The following is a 27,038-nucleotide window of genomic DNA, read 5'->3' on the forward strand; positions in this document are numbered from 1 at the left end:
TTTATTGATTCCCCACAGACACCTCCTTCACCCTTCCTGGAGTCAGCTTCGGATCCCATCATCCAGAGCCTTCTCTCCCTGGCCACCACGGTAAGTCTGTTGCTGCCCATTCCTCCCCCTTACCACCGAAACCTTCCTCTCCTGTTGTTCACTTCTTCAGGGTCACAATTTGCCCTGTCTTCCAAGGTGAAAACTGTATTAAAGAAGGAATCAGAAGAGATCGCGAGGATTTTTTCTCCCATCTCTTGTTATAGCATTCAACATTGACTTCCTAAAGTCTCTTTCCTTGTCTTTCTTTCATGAAAGCCAGAGGAATGATTCTAACCATGAGATTTTATTGATTGATTGATTGATTGATTGATTGATTGCCACACCCTTGCAGCTTGTGGGATCTCACTTCCCCAACCAGGGAGTGAACCTGCTCCCTCAGCAGTGAAAGCGCAGAGTCCAGGGACTTCCCTGGTGGCCCAGTGGTTAAGACTCCGTGCTCCCAATGCAGGGGACCTGGGTTTGATCCCTGGTAAGGGAACTAGATCCCACATGCATGCCGCAACTAAGAGTTCGCATGTCACAACTAAGGAGCCCACATGCTGCAACTAAGGAGCCTGGGAGCCTCAACTAAGGAGCCTGCCTGCTGCAATGAAGACCCAGCGCAACAAAATAAATAAATAAATAAATATTTTAAAAAGAAACAAACAAAAACACAGAGTTCTAACCACTGGACCACCAGGTAAGTGCCTAGCCATGAGATTTTAAAGGCAGATATGGAGGAATAGCGGTATCATAGCAAACTACAGAACCATTTTAGGTCCTCTTCACTCCTTGCCAATTACTCGTCCCTACAGGCAGGAGATAGCAGTTTTTCCCCAGCCCTCAGGTCCATGTGATTAAGTGTTAGCAATGTCTTACCCAGGAACTGATGTTTATATGGCCAATGGTAATAAAATTACTATGAATACAAATTTGATGTGCCATATGCATATGACTTTGCTTGACATATGAGTAACAGTTAAAAGAAAACCAAATAAATGAAAATAATTTCATGGAGGTAGTAGGATTATGTCTTTGTTTCCCTGAGTTTAAAAAAAAATTGTGTTTTCAAGTTGATGTTAATAATATTTTAAAATAAATATGTGACCGCATACCTATAAAAGAAAGACTTTTAAAGGTGTTTAACATATTTTATACAGTTTTTAATATATGTGGTACTATGATAATATGGAAAAGATATCAGACAAGGGTTCAGAAGGCCTGGTTTTAAAATCTTACTTCTGGAATTTTGTTCCAAACATGGACAAACTACTTACCTATTCTGGGATTTGGTTTCTATTTCTTTCAAATAATAACTACTCTATTTGCCCTGAAGGGATTTTTGTAAGAATAACAATAGAATATTTGAATTTTAAAACGGAGATCTTAGAGATCCTCTAGTACAACATGCTCATGTTCCAGAGGAGGAAATTGAGGCCCAAAGACGTTAATTGATTTGCTTATAAAATACATGATAGCAACTTTGGAACAAAATCATAAAGTTTATGCACATGTAAAACACTGTATTTCTTAATCTGATCAGAGAATGAGAAGTTGGAAGGTATGTTAGGGGTCCTAGTCAAGTATGAACATAATTGCAGTCGATTCTTGTGTAAAGTATTATCAAATATGTAGTTACAGATCTACCTTTGCTCAGTATTCCTGCTTAGAAGCACCAGCCCTGAATTTAACTGCTTCTTTCCAGGTTAGATTGTTTACTATTACTTACTTACCCTCATGCACCAAGGTCTGTGCTATGTTGTAAGTACTTCTTGGCTGAATTTTTATAGTGGTAGTTTGCCTACGGAAGAAAATCCTGCCTGTGGCCAAAAGTTCTTAATGGAAATTTAGTGCTAAAAGCTGTCATACACTACAGCAAGCTCAGCAGTACATTGACAAATAATGCCTGATAGACCAAAAAGTAGCAAGCTGTATCACAAAAGGCCAGCAGATCTTTTGTTGGAGTGAGGGCTATCAGTGTCATTTCAGGCTTAAGATCACACTGAAATCAACAGAGTGGAAGCCGTGCCCAACCCATGAGTTTTGTGACATGAGCTTTCCACATGTACACTCCAGTCTCCTTGATGGCTTCATCAACATTGAGCAAAGTCTGCTCCCAGGAACACTAGTTCTAAAAGATATTAGTGTGCATTTTTTTTTAAGATATTATATTCCATTGTCAAATAAGCTTGGGAAACACCGCTTGAAATGCAGCCTACTAATATGCCTAATGACTCTTTAAGAAACGGCTATAAAATGTTAACATATAGTGTTTCTCAAATTTATTTAAGAATGCCTTTTTAAAGGAACAACTGTTAACATCTTGAGGAGTACAATCTAGAGCAAGACCGTAGAGCTACATGGGTATACAAGAGTCCCATTGTTTGGGTAATAATATTCTACTATCATTGAATTTTTTTTTTTTTTAAAGCCAGCTGCTCACGGAATCTTCATAATAACTACTTGAAGTAGCTATTTTTTTAAAATTAATTAATTAATTTATTTATTTATTTTTGGCTGTGTTGGGTCTTCGTTTCTGTGCGAGGGCTTTCTCTAGTTGTGGCAAGCGGGGGCCACTCTTCATTGCGGTGCGCGGGTCTCTCACTATCACCACCTCTCTTGTTGCGGAGCACAGGCTCCAGACGCACGGGCTCAGTAGTTGTGGCTCACGGGCCTAGTTGCTCCGCGGCATGTGGAATCTTCCCAGACCAGGGCTCAAACCCGTGTCCCCTGCATTGGCAAGCAGATCCTCAACCACTGTGCCACCAGGGAAGCCCACTATTATTGAATTTTATAATCTCAGGGGTAAAAGGAATCTTAAAGGGAATCTATCATTTTCAGTTTCCCAAATGTATAGTGGTTGGAACCTAGAGTTGTATCAGATGGGTTTGAACAGTAAATTAAAGTGAGATATCACATAGCCAGTCAAATGGGTAACTACTGGTTTACTTCATCAGTTTTACATAGACCATTAATTACCAACAATTCTACTTCTAAGATTGCTTCATTTATTGGTGGGGAAAATTATTCCTTTATAGAAAGTCAAGAAGATGTAGTATGATGCATTATAGGATAAATATAAAGAGAAAGTATGTAAAATTCTCCATTCCTTCAACAGATATCTGATGAGTGCCTTCTGTGTGCCCAACAGTGACACCAAGTGTGTTGACAAAAGCTGAAGTAAGTTGGGAGTAGAGATATAAGGTAAGTGCCTAATAATGCTGGCTATCATTTCACAACGGGCAACATGCCAGTTATTTTGATTATATTTTGAATCTTCAGCACACCTCAGAGAGGGAGATATTATTCTCATTTTAAAGTGGGGAAACTGGGCTTCCCTGGGGGCCCAGTGGTTGAATCCGCCTGCCAATGCAGGGGACACAGGTTCGAGCCCTGCTCCGGAGCAACTAAGATCCCACATGCCACAGAGCAGCTAAGCCCATGCGCCACAACTACTGAGCCTGCACTCTAGAGCCCGTGAGCCGCAACTACTGAAGCCTGCTCGCCTAGAGCCGGTGCTCCGCAACAAGAGAAGCCACCGCAGTGAGAAGCCCACGCACCACAACGAACAGTAGCCCCTGCTCGCTGAAACTAGAGAAAGCCTGTGCACAGCAACGAAGACCCAACACAGCCAAAAATAAAAATAAATAAAATACTAATAAAATAAATTTTAAAAAAATTTAAAAAAAAATAAAGTGAGGAAACTGAGATATGAAGCAGTTTTCTCTAGGTCAAGCCTACTAAGTGGTGGAATTAGGATTTGAACACAAGTCGCCAGATTTAAAAGCTGTGTTCTTTCCATTAATTATAATACAGCTTCTTCTTTATTGTGACTTAAAATCTCAATTTGAGATTGAACAAAGTATAATAGTAGTTGAGAGGTGAAACATTTCCACCTGGTTAAAATTAAACTGGTTGTTCCTCAGAGTTCTGTCCTTGTTGTTTTCTCTCTTTATTTTTTGTCTTTCATTTTATTAGCTGTCCACTCCATGTAGAAACGTTTTGAATCTAGAGCTCTCGTTCTGAACCCTCTTCTAAGCTATAGTCCTCCATTTCTCCTTGGATGCTCTACTGTCACTTCAAATGTGATATGTTTACAATTAAACTTATTATTTCCTCCTCCTAATTTAATTCTCTTAGTCACTTGGGCTCAAAGTTTGGAGCCATCTTTGAATCCCTTGTAAAATTAGTGGTTGGACTCAATGATTCATAATATCCCTTCCAGCTCTAAAATTCTAGTGTTGTTATTCTTGTACCACATACTCAGTCAAAATGAATCACTTTCTCTGCTTTGGCCAAGAATAAATAATTTTGCGCTCAAATTACTTTCCAGAGTTATTTCAGTATCTTACAGAGTATATCCTACTCATCCATTCTTATGCATTCTTCAAAGCCCATTTTAAATGCCATCTCTTTCTTTAAACCTTTCATGAGCCTCCCAACTGGACTTCACAGCATTTGCTCTCTCCTTCAGGATCTAGAATATCTTTGTATCTTTCTCAGCATAGTTTACAGTACCCTACACACACACACACACAAACACACACACACACACACACACACACACACACACACACACACACTCTTGTGGGATAAGGAGGGTGCCTAGAGGGATGCTTGGCAAGGGATGGAGCCTGAGCAGGGTGGAGAGGGCTTACAGACTGGGCATGGGCACAGGGTTTGGGAGCAGGGGTAAGGAAAGAGAAGGAGGGGCTTGTGGTGGCTAATTTTGGGGTTTCAGACCCTTAGTGGGATAAGGGCAGCATCCTCCAAAGGGAGAGATAGCAGCAATGGGTGATTGCTTAAATATAGGAGAGGTGTTCAAACAAGTAAATATCTCAAAGATAATAGGATCCAGCATTCTCTCTGTAGGAGAAAGGAGTTACAAATGTGGAAGGGAGGAAACTAGAATAAACTGTGTGATGCTGGATTGGAGGTATTACTGTGAACATGTGGTTTTTCAACATACATAGTTTAATAAAGAAATCTAGCTATAAATGTGTTATATGTGAGTATACATGTATAGATGCACTGTATATGTGTATGAATGTACAAATATTCCTTAGCTACAAACCCTAAGACAGCCTGAGCAGTGATACCTCAATAGCAGTGAGCATGCCTCGTGCTTCTAAATACCATTCTTGGGGACTTCCCTGGTGGCTCAGTGGTTAAGAATTAGCCTGCCAATGCAGGGGACATGGGTTCAAGCCCTGGTCTGGGAAGATCTCACGGCTACAGAGCAACAAAGCCCATGCACCACAATTACTGAGCCTGCGCTCTAGAGCCTGCGAGCCACAACTACTGACCCCATGTGCCACAACTACTGAAGCCTGCGCGCCTAGAGCCTGTGTTCCGCAACAAGAGAAGCCACTGCAATGAGAAGCCCGCACACCACAATGCAGAGTAGCCCCCACTCGCCACAACTAAAGAAAGCCTGTGCGCAGCAACGAAGACCCAACGCAGCCAAACATAAATAAATAAATAAATAAATAAACTAAATATCATTCTCCACTAAAAGGAACCAGGACTCCCGGATAAATGGCTGCATCCAGGTGCCAGAAATTAAGGGAGTACTCAAAGAATGATGGAGGTGTGCCAAAAGGGGACAGAATAGTAAAATGTTAATGAATAATATGGATGGTGGGATATATGTTATATAAAACTCTTTCAAATTTTCTGTATTTAAAAAATGTTTTACAATAATACATTGTGAAAGGATGTAAAACACACAAAGACACAGAAGCCAGCATGAATGGGTGAATCTCACTTACCAAACTTGGGACAATTTGAACTCCAAAATAAACAATGATAAATTATAACCCATTTAATAAAATAGGAAACTCTGAATTCATGCTAATAGAAATAAATTAATTGAAAGTTTGATGAGAAACAAAAAAAAGTACATAGTTTCAAAGAATTTCCCCCACAAAATACTTCCTAATTACAAAGAGGAAAAAAGTAACTACTGGAGAAGCCTGGCAGACACTACCTTATTGAAATAAACACCCGTAATGAGACATTAAAATCATGTGCCACCTCATAGGATGCAATGAGAAGAACAGAGCATCACTTTTCTGAGAGTCCTGTCAAAGACATCTACCCTGAATCTAATCATGAGTAAGCATCAGACAGATGCAAAGTGAAGGCCATTCTGTAGAATAATTGGCCAGGAATCTTCACAAGTATCAAGGATGTGAAAGTCAAAGAAAGACCAAGGAAGTGTTCCAGGTTGAAGGTGACTAAAGATACATGACAAGTAAGTACAGTGCTTGATCCTGAACTGAATCCTTTCATCATAAAGAGCGTTATTGGGACAACTGGCAAAACGTAATGTATCACATATTTTGATTTCGCTAGTTATATTGTGATTATGTAATAGAGGTGCTTATTAGTAGGACTACACACTAAAGTATTTAGGGCCAATGTGGCATTGTGTCAGCAACTTAGATCACAAATGGTTCAGGAACGAAAAGTGTTCTCTGTTCTCTATGCTTGCAACATTTCTGTAAGCTTGTGCTTGTTTCAAAATAGAAATTGAAAAATTACGTTCAAAATGCTGAGTATACTAGAAAAACGCACTTGACTTGGGGCCAAGAGGTTGTTAATCCCAGTTCCGCCAGTGACTGGGTGTGTGACCTTGAGCAAGCTGCTTTACGTCAGGCCCCAGAGTTTCGGGCTGTAGGACACAAGGCTCTCTAAGGCCCCTTCCCAGTCTAGCATTCCACCACCTACACCCACGGCACTCCCTGCCTGAATTTCTCCAGGCTCCAGTTGTGCCTTAGACTTCAGATGCCCCAAGGATTCTGGGTAGAGTCGAAAACAAACAAAAATGGGTGTGGCCAAGCTCTCCAGACTGCAAAGACGCTGCCCTGGCCTCAGTCTAGGCCGCAGTCTCCGCCATCGCTCTTTCGGAGGTGGAGCAGTCACGCCTGCCAGTGTGGGCGCTCGATAGCTCGGCGGCCGGCTGGCGGGGTCTCGGCGCGGTGCGGGGCGTGTTCCCAATCGCTGGCTCCCGCCGCACTCCAGGCTCCAAGCTTTCCGTCCCGCCCCGCGCGCGCCCCTCCCGCCCCGCTGCCTCGCAGTCGCTACCGCCTGCGAGTCCCAGCGCTGTGGATCCGATAACGTGGCGAGGCTGGGACGGTCGCTGAGTCGTGGTCGTGGCGGACCCCGGGGGCGAGCAGTCGGGAATCGCCGCAGTGGAGGAGGCTCCCGGCTCGAGGGGGCGGTGTCCATGCTGCTTGCCGGCTAGGAGGAACCACACACCGGGGCCTGCACTGTAAGTTGAGCGGCTGGAGGGTCCCCGGGGTGGTCGCGGCAGCGAAGCGGTGGAGGAAGCTGGGACCCCGGGAGCAGGAACGGGACGAGGGATTAGGCGATCTGGCCGAAGGGGCCGGAGCCCGCCGAGGAGGGGCTGAGCTGCGGCGCGGGGACGGCCGAGTAGCCGTGCCCTCCGTCCTTCCTCTTGGGCTCCGGGAAAGTCTGGTTTCCCCCGTGCACAACAGGTAGGCGGGGACTCTGGCCGCCGGCGGGAGCCCCCAGGCTTGCGGGGAAGGTCGGAAGGTCGGAGCCCGCTTCGCCGGCGCGCTGCTCCCCGGACCCGCCCTGGCGGCGCCCGCCGCGCCGGGGGTTGGCCGGGAGCGGGGCCCCAACCCGAGCTTCGGGAGAGGTTCTCCGAACGCCCGCGCGCAACCCTGGAGGCGCGTTTCCGGGAGCAGTAGAGAGTGGATATGGATAGTGCCTTCTCGCAAGGAAAGCAAGCCTTTGCCGGGGTAGCATTTGCTTAGTACGAGGAAGCATTTCTTCTTACCCTACTTTCGGCCAGCGCAGTGTCATTTCAAGGGATTATAAAGTCTTTGGAAACTTTATGAAGCGCTTTATGGTATTTACTAGTCACAGTAATGTATACCTCCGGCAAGTTAAGATGATTTTTGTTAACTGTCAAGTCAGATAATAGGTGTCAAATGATTTGCGCTCCTTTATTAAAGGTCATAGTTATACATTGTTTTTATGTGCAGTCATTTATTCAACAAATATTCAGCATCTTTTATGTGCAGGCTCAGCGCCCTTAAGGAACTTAACAGCCTAGAGAAGACGTTAAAAGGGAAAAAAGGGGCCCGTAAGTACGGTTCAGAACTTTGTCAGAGAAAATACTCTGGCGAGATTATAGTGTAAGGAAAAAGTGTGCTTGGAGCTGGGCATTAGGTGGATGGGGAAAGGAGAATTGCCCTGTTTCGTTTTCCAAACATTTTAGAAAGTATGTCTTTGAGAAAGTGGTTTTAGATCAGCATTGAAGCCGAGATTTATCTTACATTTTAATACCATAGATTTTTTTCCCCTTTAATGAAATGGGTAAGCAGGCAGGGTTTATAACAAGAATAGTGACAGTTGGGAAAAGTACAGCTATTTTATATAGATAGTTATGGTATTGGAAGACTCCTAAACTGACGGGAGACCTGAATTTTAGCTTAAGCTCCTCCACTACTGTTTACAGATCTCTGTTAACTTTTCTCTTCTTTTCTTTTTATCATTGTATCTGACTTTAGAACAGAAAATACATAATCCAAAGTACCTTAAAATTTTTAAAAATTGCACTAATAATATGTTCTCTAAGGAAAAAATTTAATAGCTTTTCGTCTTTAAGCAATACACCTATCTTCCTTTCTGCCATTCAGCTTTATTTCAAAAACGGGATTGAGAGCGTTGATAACCTTTATGAGCTTTTCTTAATTATCTTTTGAATAAAATAAAAGATTAAACTCTGGATTTGTTTAGGTCCCTTCATATTCTAAAATTCTTTTATTCTAAATCCTGATTAACCAATTTAATGACATCGGCATTTTTTAAAAAAGGCTTTATTGACTCTTGTGTTTCATTAATTATCCATAGTATAGTTGATGGGTTTGAACAGCCCCTTCGTGGGACTTAGTCCTCTCACATAAAAGCATTTCTGCATTTTAAGGAGACTGCAGAAACTGTTATTAAACTTCATTTAAGAAATGAATTGACTGAGGCCTAAGGAATTAGTAGAGACTTGTTTATATCATTTAATTGAATCCCTTGTCTAGTTGTAGTGTTAAATTCTTTGGATTACACTAGGGGTCAGCAATTGACAGTCTGTGGGTCAAATCCAGCCTGCTGCCAGTTTTTACAGATAATGTTGTACTGGAACATAACCACACTCATCTATTTATGGCCGTTTATGTATTGTTTATGAGTAGTTGTGGTAGAGCCTGTGTGGTCCACACGGTCTAAAGTATTTACTCTCTGGTCCTTCACAGGAAAAAAGTGCTGACCCTGCACTAGAACTCTGTAAACTCTTAATCACTATGTCTTTTGTGGGAGGAAGTAGGTTAAGTTCAGTTTTAATTCTTCATCTTTTTCATTATGTTAGGTGAACTACTGGATCCCATAAATGCTTCCACATCCTAGATGTGTAATGATGGAAAAAGGTCATGCTTTTTCTGTTATATTTACCTAATAATTTTTAACTTCAGCAATTCTAGACTTTTGGAAGGCTAGAGAACGGGAAGGATTTTTACGTGTTTTCTAAAAACTTTATAGTTTCAGTTTTGTGGTTTTTTTTAATTAATTTATTTATTTATGGCTGTGTTGGGTCTTCGTTTCTGTGCGAGGGCTTTCTCCAGGTGCGGCAAGTGGGGGCCACTCTTCATCACGGTGCGCGGGCCTCTCACCATCGCGGCCTCTCCTGTTGCGGAGCACAGGCTCCAGACGCACAGGCTCAGTAATTGTGGCTCACGGGCCCAGCCGCTCCGTGGCATGCGGGATCCTCCCAGACCAGGGCTCGAACCCGGGTGCCCTGCATTGGCAGGCAGACTCTCAACCACTGCGCCACCAGGGAAGCCCAATTTCAGTTTTAATTTAGGTCTGATGTGGAAATTTTTTTTCATTTAGTAAAGTCTCTTTTTAATATTTATGTTTTTCACAAGTAACAGTAAGTTATTTTTATTCAGACTTTTTGTTTTTTTACCATGAATCTAGTGACATTGATTAAAAGATCAGACAGAAAATTATTGACAGTGTAACTGTGAGCATGAAGTCAAACGTATATATACAGTAAGACCCAAATTGGAAATTGGAACCCTCTAAACAGATACCCAACAGATTGAAACTGGAGCATGTATCCTGAATCATGTTAGGGATTTTCTTTTAGTAGTAACAACTTAAAAGATAATTATTTCTAGAAAAGAAGCATATAATATAGCCATATTAAAGTATTACGTTAGTGTTACCTGCCTAAGAAATTAGAGCTAATTATGTGACAGGAAAGAAGGAAAACTTATATGAGGTGATATTTAAATATTTAAAGCAGAGTATATACTTTTGCTAATCTTAAAACCGTGGTATGGTTCTAACTTCATTAAATAAAATATTTTATATATGTACTTCTTTGTACTTATTTTCTAGATGATGCTTCTCTATGGATATACAACAGCATCTGTCTATATCCTTTTCTCTTGTGCTTGTAGATTTCTGTATGTTGAATATATGCATGTTTTTGTATATATATTCAAAATAACCTCACTTGTTCAATACATTTTTTATGTAAGTAAAATTATCAGAAAATTGAAATTACCCATTGAAATGCACAAAAATTTTTTAAAGATATTTTGGGAGGAAATCTGGAAAGCAAAAAAAAAAGAAAAGAAAAGTATATACAGGTACAAAATCCCTTAAATTTACAGAGTCCAAAAGGCTTTTTTCTTAACTCATTTGGCAGCAAAACATCACCTGAGCTGATATGAAGCTATTTATAGTCATTATTTATCCCACCTTTATGTGAATGTTTATCTTTTGCTGCAGAAATATCAGTGAGTTTGATTATGGAGTGCTGCCCCAGAGCAACTAGGGGTTAGAGGTAATAGATGGTATGTTCAGTGTATTACTTGGGTGGGCTATGATGGTGGCAGCCAGAAAGCAGAGGAATAATGGAGTTGTTCCAGGGAGCTGCACTTGCAATGTTAAGAGCCTACTTAGGCATCTGGCAGGGAGTAGGAAGCAGTGTCTGCTAAAAAACAAGAACCCTCAGGTAGGACTCCAAGAGGGTCAGAACTGTAGCTAAATTATAGACTAGGCATTTCATAAGATATGTTGTAAATTAGAAGTGGGAACCATGAGGAAAAGCCAAGATGTCAGACGATAGTGTGCATTAAGGGTGAATCTGTGAATGCTAACCAGGGTGCAAGAGCCATGAATAGTTAGAAGGGGAAAAAGGAGGGGATTCTATAGCAGGTGGACTCTAATGGCTAACTAGGAAGTCCTAGGTGGCAGATTTCATAAGCAGCAAATACAGTGATATTTTGGAAAATTGAGCAAGGATTCCTGGCCTCTGCTGAGCTGGGGGAATAATGGCATCTTGTGAACTTCGCTCTTGAACTAGGTATCCCCATATTGCCTGCTTTTTAAAATATCTGTATTAAATAGTGTTTGGGTCACTTCCGTCACTGTTTCCTGCCTGCTCTGACTTCTTCCTGCTCTCAATGAGTTTGCTTCTTCACTTTTAATATGGTGCTCTACTCCACCCTAACTAGAATCCAGATAACTGGATTATTAGTCATGTCTAAACTAAACTAAGAATGAACAGGCCTTGAGAGACAAGAAACTTAACGTCAGTGAAGTTCATGATCTTTGAAACAATTAATTGCTGTATATCTTCTTTTTTTTTTTAACTTTTTTTGTTTTTTATTGTACTTCTTGTTACTGGATTCTTAATTAGGTACCAAGTAGTGAGATTGCTTAGATAGTGACTTTCAAATTGAGTGTGGTAGGAGATATTAGAGTAAAATTTCTCTTTTAAAATTTGCCTTCTGGAATTCCAAAGTGTCCAGAGTGAAATCTTTCTTCCCAGGGGGAGGTGGAAGAGTTGGTTTGTGGAATGAAGAGTGATAAAAATTGTCAAGAATAGCCAAAGACTAACCTAACACTGTTAGTACTTATTGATTTACTGTCTAGATGGAAAGGGCCCTCTGGAAGTTGATGTCTCTAGTAGACCTCACACTTTATCAAAAAGCCTCAAAGTATTGGAGACCTAAGAGGAGAGTGAAATGATAAGAAAGAACAAAGTTATAAAGATTAGATGCTACAGTGGGCATGGCAGTAACTGTCAGTAATAACAGTGATTAGAGACTGTATGAAGAGAATGTAGAAAGTAGTTGAAGGAACATGGACATTGAAACTAGATAGATGTAGGCGTTAATCTTTCTTCCACTTAAATAGCATCTTCATCTTGGACAAATTGCTTAACTCATTATCCTCATCTGTAAAATGAGGATGATAATATCTGAGTTTCAGTGTTATGAAGATTAAATGAGAGAGTGAATTAAAAGTCTCTAGTAAGTAAATCCTCAAGAAATGTTAGTTCCTTTTCCTATCATTGCCTTATTAGAGTTGGTTCCTGCTGTTCAGTTCCCCTCCCCCTCCACCCATACTTCCTTTTACTCTTAAAGGTTTTCTCTTTTGTAATCTGCAAAGAGAATTCCCATGGCTGGGCTTCAAATGGGGCCCCTACTAGCAATCTCCTTCATCGAATCCAGCTTCTGCCATTCTTCGCATCCCTAATGGTAATCTGCAGCACTTTGGAAAAACAAGAGAGGAAGGCAAAGGAAATTGCATCCCTACTTCTGGCCCTTTCTTACCCCAACTTATAAATTTCTGTATAACTCCTGTTTCTTTCCTATTCCATCCTAGCTTCTCTGTCTTACAGGATGTGCTCCCCATCAGTTTTTGGAGTTGAGCGTATCTGCCTTTCCTATTGACTTGTATTATGCAGTGGTGAGAAGCAGCTTTCTTGCCATTTCTACCAAGTTTGCAGGAAATATTGTTTGAATCTTGGTACACTGAATGTATTTTCATTATATAGTAAAACAAGGTATTAGTGCTGTGCCTGGGGCATGGTGCAAGTTAGACTTCTGTCATATGACTTAAGAAACATGGATTAAGTTGATTTTATGGGAATTGTATTCAGAATCCAAAAATCAAATTTTAAAATTTATGGTACAACAAGCCATTTTTAGCTTGTTAAAAGTATGGGGGCTTCCCTGGTGGCGCAGTGGTTGAGAATCTGCCTGCCAATGCAGGGGACACGGGTTCGAGCCCTGGTCTGGGAAGATCCCACATGCCACGGAGCAACTGGGCCTGTGAGCCACGATTACTGAGCCTCCGCATCCGGAGCCTGTGCTCCGCAACAAGAGAGGCCGCGATAGTGAGAGGCCCGTGCACCGCGATGAAGAGTGGCCCCCACTTGCCACAACTAGAGAAAGCCCTCGCACAGAAACGAAGACCCAACACAGGAAAAATAAATTAATTAATTAATTTTTTTAAAAAAGTATGAATAATACAGATTTTTATGCGAACTGATAAATCTTAAATATGCTAGGTTAATTAAAACTATTTTTTTCTTTACTTATATTCCAGGAATAGTAAAGAAAAGATTCTGTTTATATTTAGAATTCTGAATGTTAGATAATTTGATCCAAAACATTAATCAGAAATGGCTACTTTTTAAATAAATTTATTATTTTTTTAAATTTTATTTATTTATTTTTGGCTGCGTTGGGTCTTCGTTGCTGTGTGTGGGCTTTCTCTAGTTGCAGTGAGTGGGGGCTACTCTTCATTGTGGTGCACGGGCTTCTCATTGCGGTGGCTTCTCTTGTTGCAGAGCATGGGCTCTAGGCACATGGCTCTGGACACTTTGCTCTAGGCAAAACTTCAGTAGTTTTGGCACGTGGGCTCTAGAGCGCAGGCTCAGTAGTTGTGGCGCACGGGCTTAATTGCTCTGCGGCATGTGGGATCTTCCCGGACCAGGGCTCAAACCCGTGTCCCCTGCGTTGGCAGGTGGATTCTTCACCGCTGCACCACCAAGGAAGTCCCAGAAATGGCTACTTTTAAGTAGAAGTGTGACATTGACTTGTTACATATTCTTCTACTTCTTAAAAAATCCTGTCACAGTATAAGCGAAAGGGAATTTTAAATTTTTTGACTCACAGTACTCTTTAATGATTAGTATTTAAAGATTGTGTACTATAGAACACTGAGTTCACAGGATTCCCAGCTGGGAAAAAAAAGAAAAACGTAAAGGTGGGGCAAAGGTTCATACTTAAAAGATGTTGAGAAACATCAAGTGCCGTATATATATTGGGTGGGCCAAAAAGTTCGTTCAGTTTTTTCTGTAAGATGGCTCTAGTAACACTTAGTTGTCTTTAACTTCATTTGAAACAATTTTGTTAGCTTATATGTGACAGCTGTCATATCTGCATGCATTTAAAAAAAGACTTATCAGGAATCCACATTGGAAAAGAAGAAGTCACTGTGCAGATGACATGATACTATACATAGAAAATCCTAAATATACCATCAGAAAACTACTAGAACTAACCAATGAATTTGGCAAGGTTGCAGGATGCAAAATTAATGCACAGAAATCTCTGGCATTCCTATACACCAACAACGATAAATCAAAAAGAGAAATTAAGGAAACACTCCCATTTACCATTGCAACAAAAAGAATAAAATACCGAGGAGTAAACTTGCCTAAGGAGGCGAAAGACTTGTACTCAGAAAACTATAAAACACTGATGAAAGGAATCAAAGATGACATAAATGGAAAAATATACCGTGTTCTTGGATTGGAAGAATCAATATTGTGAAGATGATTATACTGCCCAAAGCAATCTGCAGATTCAGTGCAGTCCACATCAAACTACCAATGGCATTCTTCACAGAATTAGAACAAAAAATTTTACAATTCGTATGGAAACACAAAAGACCCCAAATAGCCAAAGCAATCTTGAGAAAGAAAAATGGAGTTGGAGGAATCAGGCTCCGTGACTTCAAACTATACCAAAAAGCTACAGTAATCAAGACAGTATGGTACTGGCACAGAAACAGAAATATAGATCAGTGGTACAGGATAGAATACTCAGGGATAAACTCACGCACATATGGGTACCTAATTTACGACAAAGGAGGCAAGAACATACAATGGAGAAAAGACAGCCTCTTCAATAAGTGGTGCTGGGAAAACCAGACAGCTACATGTACAAGAATGAAATTAGAACACTCCCTAACACCATAACACCATACACAAAAGTAAACTCCAAATGGATTAAAGACTTAAATGTAAGACCAGACACTATAAAACTCTTAGAGGAAAACATAGGAAAAACACTCTTTGACATAAACCACAGCAAGATCTTTTTTGACCCACCTCCTAGAGTAACGGAAATAAAAACAAAAACAAATGGGACTTAATTAAACTTAAAAGCTTCTGCACAGCAAAGGAAACCATAAACAAGACAAAAAGACAACCCTCAGAATGGGAGAAAATATGTGCAAATGAAACAACAAGGGGTTAATCTCCAAAATATACAGTTTATGGAGCTCAATATCAAAAAAACAAACAATCCAGTTAAAAAATGGATGGAAGACCTAAATAGACATTTCACCAAGGAGGACATACAGACGGCCAAGAGGCACATGAAAAGATGCTCAGCATCACTAATTATTAGAGAAATGCAAATCAGAACTACAGTGAGGTATCACCTCATGCTGGTCAAAATGGCCATTATCAAAAAATCTAGAAACAGTAAATGCTGGAAAGGGTGTGGTGAAAAGGGAACCCTCCTGCACTGTTGGTAGGAATGTAAATTGGTACAACCACTATGGAAAACAGTATGGAGGGTCTTTAAAAAACTAAAAATAGAACTACCACATGACCCAGCAATCCCACTACTGGGCATATATCCTGAGAAAACAGTAATTCAAAAAGAGTCATGTACCTCAATGTTCATTGCAGCACTATTTGCAATAGCCAGGATATGGAAGCAACCTAAATGTCCACTGACAGATGAATGGATAAAGAAGATGTGGCACATATATACAATGGAATATTACTCACCATAAAAAGAAACGCAATTGAGTTATTTGTAGTGAGGTGGATGGACCTAGAGTCTGTCGTACAGAGTGAAGTAAGTCAGAAAGAGAAAAGCAAATACCGTATGCTAACGCATATATGTGGAATCTTAAAAAAATGGTACTGATGAACCTAGTTGCAGGCCAGGAATAAAGATGTAGACATAGAGAACAGACTTGAGGACACGGAGTGGGAGGGAGAAGCTGGGGCGAAGTGAGAGTAGCATCAACATATATACACCACCGAATGTAAAATAGTTAGCTAGTGGGAAGCAGCAGCATAGCACGGGGAGATTAGCTGGGTGCTTTCCGATGACCTAGAGGGGTGGGATACGGAGGATCAGAGGGAGGCTCAAGAGGGAGGGGATATGGGGACGTATGTGTGCATATGGCTGATTCACTTTGTTGTACAACAGAAACTAACACGGTATTGTGAAGCAATTATACTCCAATAAAGATCCATTAAAAAATAAAAAAATAATAAAAGACTTTATCAAAATTGGTGAATTTTTGTGTAGCCATTTTAATATTGAAGATGGAAGAAACACAGCAACATTTTTGGCATATTATGCTTTATTATTTCAAGAAAGGTAAAAACACAACTGAAACACAAAAAAAGATTTGTGCAGTGTATGGAGAAGGCGCTGTGACTGATCAAACATGTCAAAAGTGGTTTGCGAAGTTTCTTGCTGGATGATGCTCCACAGTCAGGTAGACCAGTTGAAGTTGCTAGTGATCAAATCGAGACATTAATTAAGAACCATCAACCTTATACCACGCGGGAGATAGGCAACATACTCAAAATATCCAAATCAAGTGTTGAAAATCATTTGCACCATCTTGGTTATGTGAATCACTTTGATGTTTGGGTTCCACGTAATTTAAGCCAAAAAAACCTTCTTGACCATATTTCCACATGCGATTCTCTGCTGAAATGTAATGAAAACGTTCCGTTTTTAAAACAAATTGTGATGGGAGATGAAAAGTGGATACTGTACAATAATGTGGAACAGAAGAGATCGTGGGGCAAGCGAAGTGAACCACTACCAACCACTCCAAAGGCCGGTCTTCATCCAAAGAAGGTGATGTGTATATGGTGGGATTGGAAGGGAATCCTCTATTATGAGCTCCTTCTGTAAAACTAAACGATTAATTCTAACAAGTACTGCTCCCAATTAGACCAGCTGAAAGCGGCACTCAACAAAAAGCATCCAGAATTAGTCAACAGAAAACGCATCATCTTCCATCAGGATAACGCAAGACCGCATGTTTCTTTGACGACCAGGCAAAAACTGTTACAGCTCGGCTGGGAAGTTCTGATTCATCCACCGTATTCACCAGATATCGCACTTTCAGATTTCCACTGATTTCGGTCTTTGCAAAATTCTCTTACTGGAAAAAATTTCAGTTCCCTGGAAGACTGTAAAATGCACCTGGAACAGTTCTTTTGTCAAAAAGATAAAAAGTTTTGAGAAGATGGAATTATGAAGTTGCCTGAAAAATGGCAGAAGGTAGTGGAACAAAAGGGTGAATACGTTTTTCAATGAAGTTTTGGTGAAAATGAAAAGTGTGTCTTTTATTTTTACTTAAAAAACTGAAGGCACTTTTTGGCCCACCCAGTATATATTCTATGTGTGTGTATACACACACACACACACACACACACACGCCGTCCTGGCAATACATAGTGCACATTACCATATTACATGTGTGGGGACCCTCTGTAGGAAGGAAAACTGCCAACTTGGCATTTCCCAAAATGATTTGGATTTGGATTCCGCTCCCTCACACACAACACTTATCCTCATTTCCTCGTTCTTTGGCACTATTGTTCTACAAAACACTCTTTAGGAAACACTGCTTTACCTATGGCACACTCTCAACATTTAAGATTTATGTACTTATAGTTTCCATAATTATAATTGTTAATAAGAGCCTAATACTCTTTGAAAATGTCAAACTTAAGTTAACCATTTCTCTAATGTTGGACTTTCAGGTTTCCAGTTTTCACTTTTCATAGTGCTGTAATCAACACTTATGCTTCTGATATTTTCCTTTTTCTTTCTCTGGCATGAATTTTCAAAATCTGTTGCTTTTGTCAAATGGTTTTGATATTTCTGTGGCTCCTTTATATTTTCCAAAAGAGTGGAATCTGTTTGTACTGTCACTATGAATCTGTCAGATTTTCTAAAATCTCAGTATTGGCTATGAAATTTTTATATTTATAATATTTAGATTTAAAGTACATATAATTTTGAATCATTCAGCTAAATCAAATTCTTACTGAGCTTAAATCAGTATTATACACTTAACATTTTAAAGTATTAACTAATGGGTAACTAATTTATTTTTAGGGTTATTATAGAGAACTAGAAAGACTAAATTCATGTCAAATACCAATATCATAGATTTGAATTTCATTGTCATACCCCTGCTATTTTCTAAAGCAGTTTCAGTTGCTATGGGCTTATCTAAAAATAATAATCAAGTTAAATCTTTCTTACCCAATTTAATAGATGAATTATAGGAGAGTAGGGGACACTAATCAGCTATTAAAATTACCTATATTATCTAGTCTCAGCATTCTTTACTTATAAATTAATAATGCTAGTTTTCTGGGGTTTTTTAAGCATTTTGGTTATTTTTAGTTAAAGAAAAACAGCCTTTTCCAAGGACAACAAAATGAACTTAAAGTCAGAAGGAAACAGGGTGTGGGCTTCTTACAAGCCATTGCTCCAAAACTTGGACGTGATTTTCCTCCTGGAAAATCAGGGCTGACTGGCCAGCAGAGGGATGGCTTCAGTGGTGAGTGGAGCTGCAGCCTACCCCTGGTCACCATTTTATAATGGTGATGTGAGGATTAAATGAAAAATCCATTTGTCACAGCACCCCAGCCTCCAGAGATTCTGATTAAGTTGGTTTAGGCTCAACTTCGGTATTTTTTAAAAGCAGCCAGAGGCCATCATCAACAAATCTACAAACAGTAAATGCTGGAGAGGGTGTGGAGAAAAGGGAACTCTCTTGCACTGTTGGTGGGACTGTAAATTGATACAGCCACTATGGAGAACAGTATGGAGGTTCCTTAAAAAACTAAAAATAGAACTACCCTATGACCCAGCAATCCCACTACTGGGCATATACCCTGAGAAAACCACAATTCAAAAAGAGACATGTACCACAATTTCATTGCAGCTCTATTTACAATAGCCAGGACATGGAAGCAACCTAAGTATCCATTGACAGATGAATGGATAAAGATGTGGCACATATACACAATGGAATATTACTCAGCCATAAAAAGAAACGAAATTGAATTATTTGTAGTGAGGTGGATGGGCCTAGAGTCTGTCATACAGAGTGAAGTAAGTCAGAAAGAGAAAAACAAATACCGTATGCTAACACATATATATGGAATCTAAAAAAAAAAGGTTCTGAAGAACCTAGGAGCAGGACAGGAATAAAGACGCAGATGTAGAGAATGGACTTGAGGACATGGGGAGGGGGAAGGGTAAGCTGGGACGAAGTGAGAGTGGCATGGATATATATACACTACCAAATGTAAAATAGATAGCTATTGGGAAGCAGCTGCATAGCACAGGGAGATCAGCTGGGTGCTTTGTGACCACCTAGAGGGGTGGGATAGGGAGGGTGGGAGGGAGATGCAAGAGGGAGGAGATAAGGGGATATATGTATATATATAGCTGATTCACTTTGTTATAAAGCAAACTAACACACCATTGTAAAGCAATTATACTCCAATAAAGATGTTAAAAAAAAATTTTTTTAATTAAAAAAAAAAAAAAAGCAGCCAGAGTTGAGGACCACTAGTCTACATTGTTATAGGTCTACTGTCTTGCCATGCTTAGCTTTTAATTTTAAGTTTACCAACCTCATCTGTATTGTTCCTTTTGCTGTGTTCCCAACGCTGCCTTTTTAATTGTTTGACCCTTATCCTTGGAGGACTTCGGAGGTGAAACCTATTTTGTGATTTACTAAAAGGTGTAGGGGGAAATAGGGAGAGAACGAGCCCAAATATAAAGTAATGCCTCCCCCCCACTGCCATGCCCTGTTTATTCCACACTTTTTGTCTCTTACATCTTAATGTCAAAAATGATGTTTTTCCTTTTTTCCCCCTGTGGAAGGGCTTCCTAGCATTGAGGAAGGAGAATGAGCTTTGTTGCCAAAGAGACCTGGGTTCATTTTCAGGTCTACTGTTTATTGGTATGTAAGTTTTTTCTTCCATAAAATGGGGACGAGTAATGCCTTCCTTGCTTTCTTCCTTGTGATGATTAGAGGTGATATAAATTAAGCACCTAAAAAGTTCCTGGCTCAGTGAGTAATAGCTACTGTTGTCAATTTGTGATTTGGGAATCTGTTTGGAAAGTGAAAGGCATTGCTGTGAACTATAGCAGGCAATGCATGTGTCCTTCCCACTTGTGATGTTACCAAGATGATGCTAACAGATGGTATTATGGATTATAAAAGTTAGGAATCTAACGGAAGTTTAATTTATTCGTTTTTAAGGGTTTCATTTTAAAAGTTTTTAAATCATTAAAAATTTGGAGACTAGAGAAGATAGCATTACCCATAATGCTACTACTCTAATAACCATTGTTAACATTTTTGAATCATGATTTGGAAAAATACCAGGAGCATCTCACAATTTAAATGATGGCTAGAGAAGCCAAACATTTTATGAAGCATAACTATAATAATGGAAAAAGTGCTATACCAAGAGAAGACAGTATAATCATGAAAGGCTTCTTGAAGGAAGGCTTTTTTTTTTTAAGGTGAATTTTGAAATAGTAAGTTTATTGTAGGAAGAAGCAAGGTATTTCAGATTCAAAAATGGAATACAGACAGGATTTTAAAATCATTAAGATGAAACTATTAACTCTAGAATTATAAGTGATTTGCTTCAATATTCATTTTACCCTACAACCAGTGAAACACAGTGTGTCAGCAAACCAACTTTAAGACTGTGCCTAGGGATATTTAAAGTACAGTAACAGAAAGATCTCATTTTCTTTCTACCAAGGGCAGCCTTCCTTAGGCAACATCTTAATTATGACCTAATGCTCTGTGTAACTTGTGAGTTCCTATTTTGTAACCTATAATTTTGCAAAGCCTGAATCACAGGTCATTCGGAATAATAGGTCAGTAAAGAATGACCCATCTTCTTTCTAGATTAAATCTTGGGATTCAGAACGAGTGGCCAAAGTGTGTCACTTTTGCATGAGGATTGTTTTGAACTAAAGGCAGTTGAGACGCTGTGGATTCAAGAGAAAATATTGCCCCTCCCTTAACTTCTTAGAGGAATTTAAATTTGGGATTTTTCCCAGAAAAGAGTTATTACTGGAGGTAATTTTTATCTAAGTAGCCCCACCTCTATGTCAGAGCAAACACCTAGTTACCAAACATCTACTCTTCTAATCGTCGGATGAATGACTCTTCCTGCCCTTCGAAGCCCCAGGCCACTGTCCCATTCCTTAGCTTAGAATGGCATAATACCTTATTTTACCTTTCTGTCTTTCAACATTTCATGTATCTGGGGTCTTTGACCCTCTTGTGTATGGGGTTCCTGTATGTCTAGAATTAAATTTTTCTCCTGTTAATCTGTCTCATGTCAATTTAATCTTAGACCATCCAGAAAAACCTAAAAGGGTAAAGGAAAGTTTCCTTCTTCCCCAATAAGCTAATTACTGTTTTGGGTTTTTGTTTTGTTTTGTTTTTTGAAAGGTATAGATTTTAAGATTTATGTATGTAGCTGAAGTATGGGAGATTCTTGAGAGGTTTTTTGTTTGTTTGTTTGTTTTACTGTATGCTTTTTGAACAAAACTGAGAAGCTAAAAACTGGAGGCTGAGTTGAAGCTGTTGTGATGTCTTTTAGAGACGTGAGTTGAGAGTCAAAGAAAAGTAATTTAAATTTAAGTATGAGACAGATTCCGTAACTTTAACTGCTTGATACATTCTGGAATTAGTTCCATTTACTGCTGAGTGGCTTATTCATTTTGTAAATTGGTCTTTTAATGCTCTGGAAAGAAAAAAACAACAAACCAATTCGACAAACCTATCTTATTTTGTGTTTGACGGTTTCTTTGATTGTTTGTGATTTTTTTTCTCTTTTCTCTCTTCAGAATGATATAGTAAATCACTTTAAAAAAACTAAAATGACCAAAAAGATTAGGGAGACTTATTCCCCCCTGCATAAACTTCAGCATATGTTCCCAAAATAGTTCTATAAACCCTATATAGATATGGTGATCATTTCATAATGTTTGCAAATGTCAAATCATTATGTAGTACACTTGAAACTAACATAATATTGCACATCAGCTATATTTCAATAAAAATGAATGAATGAATAAATAAAATGCCTGGCTTCAAGGTGTTTGACAGGCTTGATTGGATGAAAGGGTGGCAACATAGTATCTAGTGGTTAAAGCACATATATCTAGAGTCAGATTGCTGAAGTGTATGACCAGGTTCTGTGTGACCTTAGGAAAGCTACTCAACTTCTCTGTGCCTCAATGTCCTCATCTTAAAATAGTGCTAATAAAAATAGCTACCCAAGGACAGTTTTGCGAATTAATTATTCAAGAAAATGTAAAGCGCTTGGAGTAGTGCCTGGACTATAATAAGTGATCAATAAATAATTAGTTTCTGTCAAAAATAATGGCTGGCATTACAGTTGGCACACAACAGTTTGATGGAATCTTTTTTTCAAGTAGCATAACTGTACCTTGAAAAATATATTGATATATATGTTCACTTTTAATAAACTAATCACTTTGTAATCTTAACAAACATAAAAATGGAAAATAAGAGAAAAACTAGAAAAATAAGCATCCTTCAGGTATATATAGCCATAGGGTTGTGGTCAGATTAAAATATAACAGTAGATTGACTATGTTTGTATTCATCATCCTAAAGTGAAACTATAGGTTAGAGCAGGAGCATCTGTTATTTGCAAAATGCATTTGCTTGTCTCATTGATGGTAGGTATGTGGAGAACACAGGTGCATTTTAGATTTGGGGGTTTAGATGTGGGATTACCAGTGTGAATTGTCTACTTCTATTAGGAGTGATTTATATGAGGAATGTATTGAGGGCATTGTAGATAACTTTATGCCCTGCTTATGATCTCAACCTTTTACTGAATTATTTATTATTTCATTGTGTTAGCTATTTTGCTTCTTGATAGATCATTTTACACCACAATATTGCTGCTGCCTAAGGAAAAAAATGTCTCTAGAGTAGTCCTAATGACCTCTAAAAAGGGTAATTTGATTCTTGAGATTTTGAGTTGCCCTGGTGGTTATAAGAAGTTTTCTCTATGATACTCAGGGTTTTTTTTTCCTCTCACAATCGTAGATACTGAGTGCAAACTTGCTTTTCACCTTCGGTATACTTAGTAGCTTTCTTCTGGAAATTATTTCTGTAGCATTTATTAACTTTATCCTTCATTGCGTGTATTTTGGTCAGTTCACTTCGATAATTTAAGAAAGGAAAGGAGGGTTTTTTAAACAAGAAGCTAAAATTCATGTTATCTTTATAAAAGTAAATTTGTTAGCATGGTTGTTTATATTGTTCTTGTTCCTCAAAATTGACGTTTATGAAAATAATCTAATGTGCACTTCTGTTTTCTTTTGAGGGCAGTTGGTGCCAGGTCATGGGTGGCACTGGGCGTGCGGGCAGGACTAATTAGGGAGGGACAACCCAGATGGCTAAAAGCAGCACGTAGGTTTGAGAAGACAGTGGTGGATCAAAGCTGTCTTTTGGCCGCTGGTGCAGTGTCATAGTGAGAATATAGGATATTAACCCAAGCCAGAGGACGAAAGTAAGGTAAAGAGTAGGGGTTGAAAACTTGAATACCCATAGAAGTTGGCGAATAATGTAAATGAATGAGGCAGTCCAGCTGGCGACTGTGCCTGATGGAGTCCTTGCCCCTCTTAGATTCTGTCATTCATTGCTGTATGGGACATGGACCCAGACTTTTGTGTAAAATCTTGTGTTTAAATGTTAGTAACTGATTTTTTTCTCCAGTACGTACATTGCAGGCCAAATTTAGCCAACAGTGTACCAGTTTGCAACTACTGTCTTTTAAAGGGGCTCTTTTACTTATTTAACAATAATGATGATGTGGTACTCTAGGTAATTTTATACCCATAAACTTTCTTGGAGAAAAAAATGAAGGAAGGAAAAGCCTTCCCATGTCTCTCCCATCTGATTTTCTAGTACATCTTGCTGGCTTCTCTACAAAAGATTGAGATTTATTTAGGGGAATATGAGCTATGTATTTCATATGGTTTAGTTTAATTACCTGTAGCATTCTGTCTGTATTTCTGTGCAGTTCCAATTACCTGTTTCTGTTTAGCTTGGAGTTTTATTTATAAGGTATCAAATTTATTTTTGATACATCAGTGAATAGGAGTATCCATCTTATATGTATATGGTACCTTCTCTGTCATTTAATGTTCTTGATGATAGCTGTTACTCCTGTAAGTAGTAGTAATGATTTTTTTTAAAGCCAGCTTGTGTTTTTTATATACAGTGGAGAAAAGACAGCCTCTTCAATAAGTGGTGCTGGGAAAATTGGACAGCTACATGTAAAAGTATGAAATTAGAACACTCCCTGACACCATACACAAAAATAAACTCAAAATGGATTAAAGACCTAAGTGTAAGGCCAGACACTATCAAACTCTTAGAGGAAAATATAGGCAGAACACTCTATGACATAAATCACAGCAAGATCCTTTTTGACCCAGCTCCTAGAGAAATGGAAATAAAAACACAAATAAACAAATGGGACCTAATGAAACTTAAAAGCTTTTGCACAGCAAAGGAAACCATAAACAAGACCAAAAGACAACCCTCCGAATGGGAGAAAATATTTGCAAATGAAGCAACTGACAAAGGATTAATCTCCAAGATTTACAAGCAGCTCATGCAGCTCAATAACAAAAAAACGAACAACCCAATCCAAAAATGGGCAGAAGACCTAAATAGACATTTCTCCAAAGAAGATATACAGATTGCCAACAGACACATGAAAGAATGCGCAGCATCATTAATCATAAGAGAAATGCAAATCAAAACTACAATGAGGTATCATCTCACACCAGTCAGAATGGCCATCATCAAAAAATCTAGAAACAATAAATGCTGGAGAGGGTGTGGAGGAAAGGGAACACTCTTGCACTGTTGGTGGGACTGTAAATTGATACAGCCACTATGGAGAACAGTATGGAGGTTCCTTAAAAAACTAAAAATAGAACTACCATACGACCCAGCAATCCCACTACTGGGTATATACCCTGAGAAAACCATAGTTCAAAAAGAGTCATGTACCAAAATGTTCATTGCAGCTCTATTTACAATAGCCAGGACATGGAAGCAACCTAAGTGTCCATCATTGGATGAATGGATAAAGAAGATGTGGCACATATATACAATGGAATATTACTCAGTCATAAAAAGAAATGAAATGGAGGTATTTGTAATGAGGTGGATGGAGTTAGAGTCTGTCATACAGAGTGAAGTAAGTCAGAAAGAGAAAAACAAATAACAGTATGCTAACACATATATATGGAATAAGGAAAAAAAAAAGGTCATGAAGAACCTAGTGGCAAGACGGGAATAAAGACACGGACCTACTAGAGAATGGACTTGAGGATATGGGGAGGGGGAGGGGTGAGATGTGACAGGGTGAGAGAGTGTCATGGACATATATACACTACCAAATGTAAAATAGATAGCTAGTGGGAAGCAGCCGCATAGCACAGGGAGATCAGCTGGGTGCTTTGTGACCACCTAGAGGGGTGGGATAGGGAGGGTGGGAGGGAGGGAGATGCAAGAGGGAAGAGATATGGGAACATATGTATATGTATAACTGATTCACTTTGTTATAAAGCAGAAACTAACCATTGTAAAGCAATTACACTTCAATAAAGATGTTTAAAAAAATTTCTCTTCTTAAATAATTTTTCCAACTTTTTATTGTGAATTTTTAAAAAATACAGAAAAATTGAAGAACAGTAAAATGATTACTCACATACCCACTACCAACATTCAACTGTTAACATTTTGCCGTATTTTATGGCTAATTGATTGATGTACTTAACCATTTGAAAATGAGTTGCAGACATCATGCTGTTTTACTGCCATATACTTGAGCATGCACCTAGAAATAAAAAATTCCATAACCACAAATGCCATCTTATAGATTTGTGTATGAGTGTGTATGTATTGTGCACACGTGCTTATGTGTTGTATATAAGCAACACAGGAACTAGAGTGTACCCAGGAGATGATCATGAATCTGAAACAAAACCAAACCTCCTCTCTTATGTTGATTATTTCCTGCAACAGAAGTGAAGGCTACATTGGATCTGGGTCAGAGCAGACATGATCTTTATTGCTATAATCCCTGGACAACATCCATCCAAGTGCCTTCAGAAACATGAGTTTGCTTTCACAAGGCTCCCAGAGATAAGGAGACTATCAGTACTGGTTGGGATGGGACTCTTTCCTAAAACTCCTAGCCTCAGGCAGTGTCTTTGTTAGATTGGGAGAGCAGATTTTAATGGGAATAAGTAAGTCCCTCTGCTCCTGGCTTGAATCTCCAGGTAAATGACAGGTTATTTACGGAGGCAAAGATCCAGGGAGACATCAAGCTTTACTGTAGAATTTTAGCAGGAGGTCTGGATATTTGGTCATTTGTTAATATGTACCCATGACCCATTTTAGTCAAAAGGTGCTTATGCTGCAGAGAAAACTGAAAATCTTGAGTAGTCTAACCTTAAAATTTTCAAAATTTTAATGGCACGTCTCTTCTGTTTAGCAACTTTTTGCATGTGAATGTCAATAATCCTACTCTATTTTCCTGTCTGCTCTCTAAAAAAGGGGTTTTCTGTCAGTGTTAACTAGGGTTTACTATTGGGATTTTCCCAGTTTCACCCTAGAGCTGTTACAAAAGATGTCTCCATTTATTTATGCTTTGTGCTTTTCTGTGGAAGATTTCCAGTATTGTGATTGTGTTCCTTTTCACCCTCCTTTTAAAATATTATTTTCCTCTA

General features: G+C 39.1%; 1 protein-coding gene across 7 annotated transcripts in view; it reads left to right on the plus strand.

Annotated features, from left to right (window-relative positions):
- Positions 1 to 163: 163 nt before the first annotated feature.
- HEATR5A (HEAT repeat containing 5A) overlaps positions 164 to 27,038 on the plus strand; it is a 127,616-nt gene continuing 100,741 nt past the window's right edge. For 6 of the 7 annotated variants that reach the window (XM_082452021.1, XM_082452024.1, XM_082452025.1 and 3 more), the window contains exon 1: positions 6,918 to 7,306. The gene's annotated coding sequence lies outside the window, so the exon portion shown is untranslated. Of the gene's footprint in view, positions 3,235 to 6,917; positions 7,307 to 27,038 lie in introns of those variants that run through there. The other variant, XM_082452022.1, reaches the window with a different exon arrangement.

The sequence above is a fragment of the Balaenoptera physalus genome, assembly GCF_965194825.1.
Source record: "Balaenoptera physalus genome assembly, chromosome: 2".
In the NCBI taxonomy this organism is placed as follows: domain Eukaryota; kingdom Metazoa; phylum Chordata; class Mammalia; order Artiodactyla; family Balaenopteridae; genus Balaenoptera; species Balaenoptera physalus.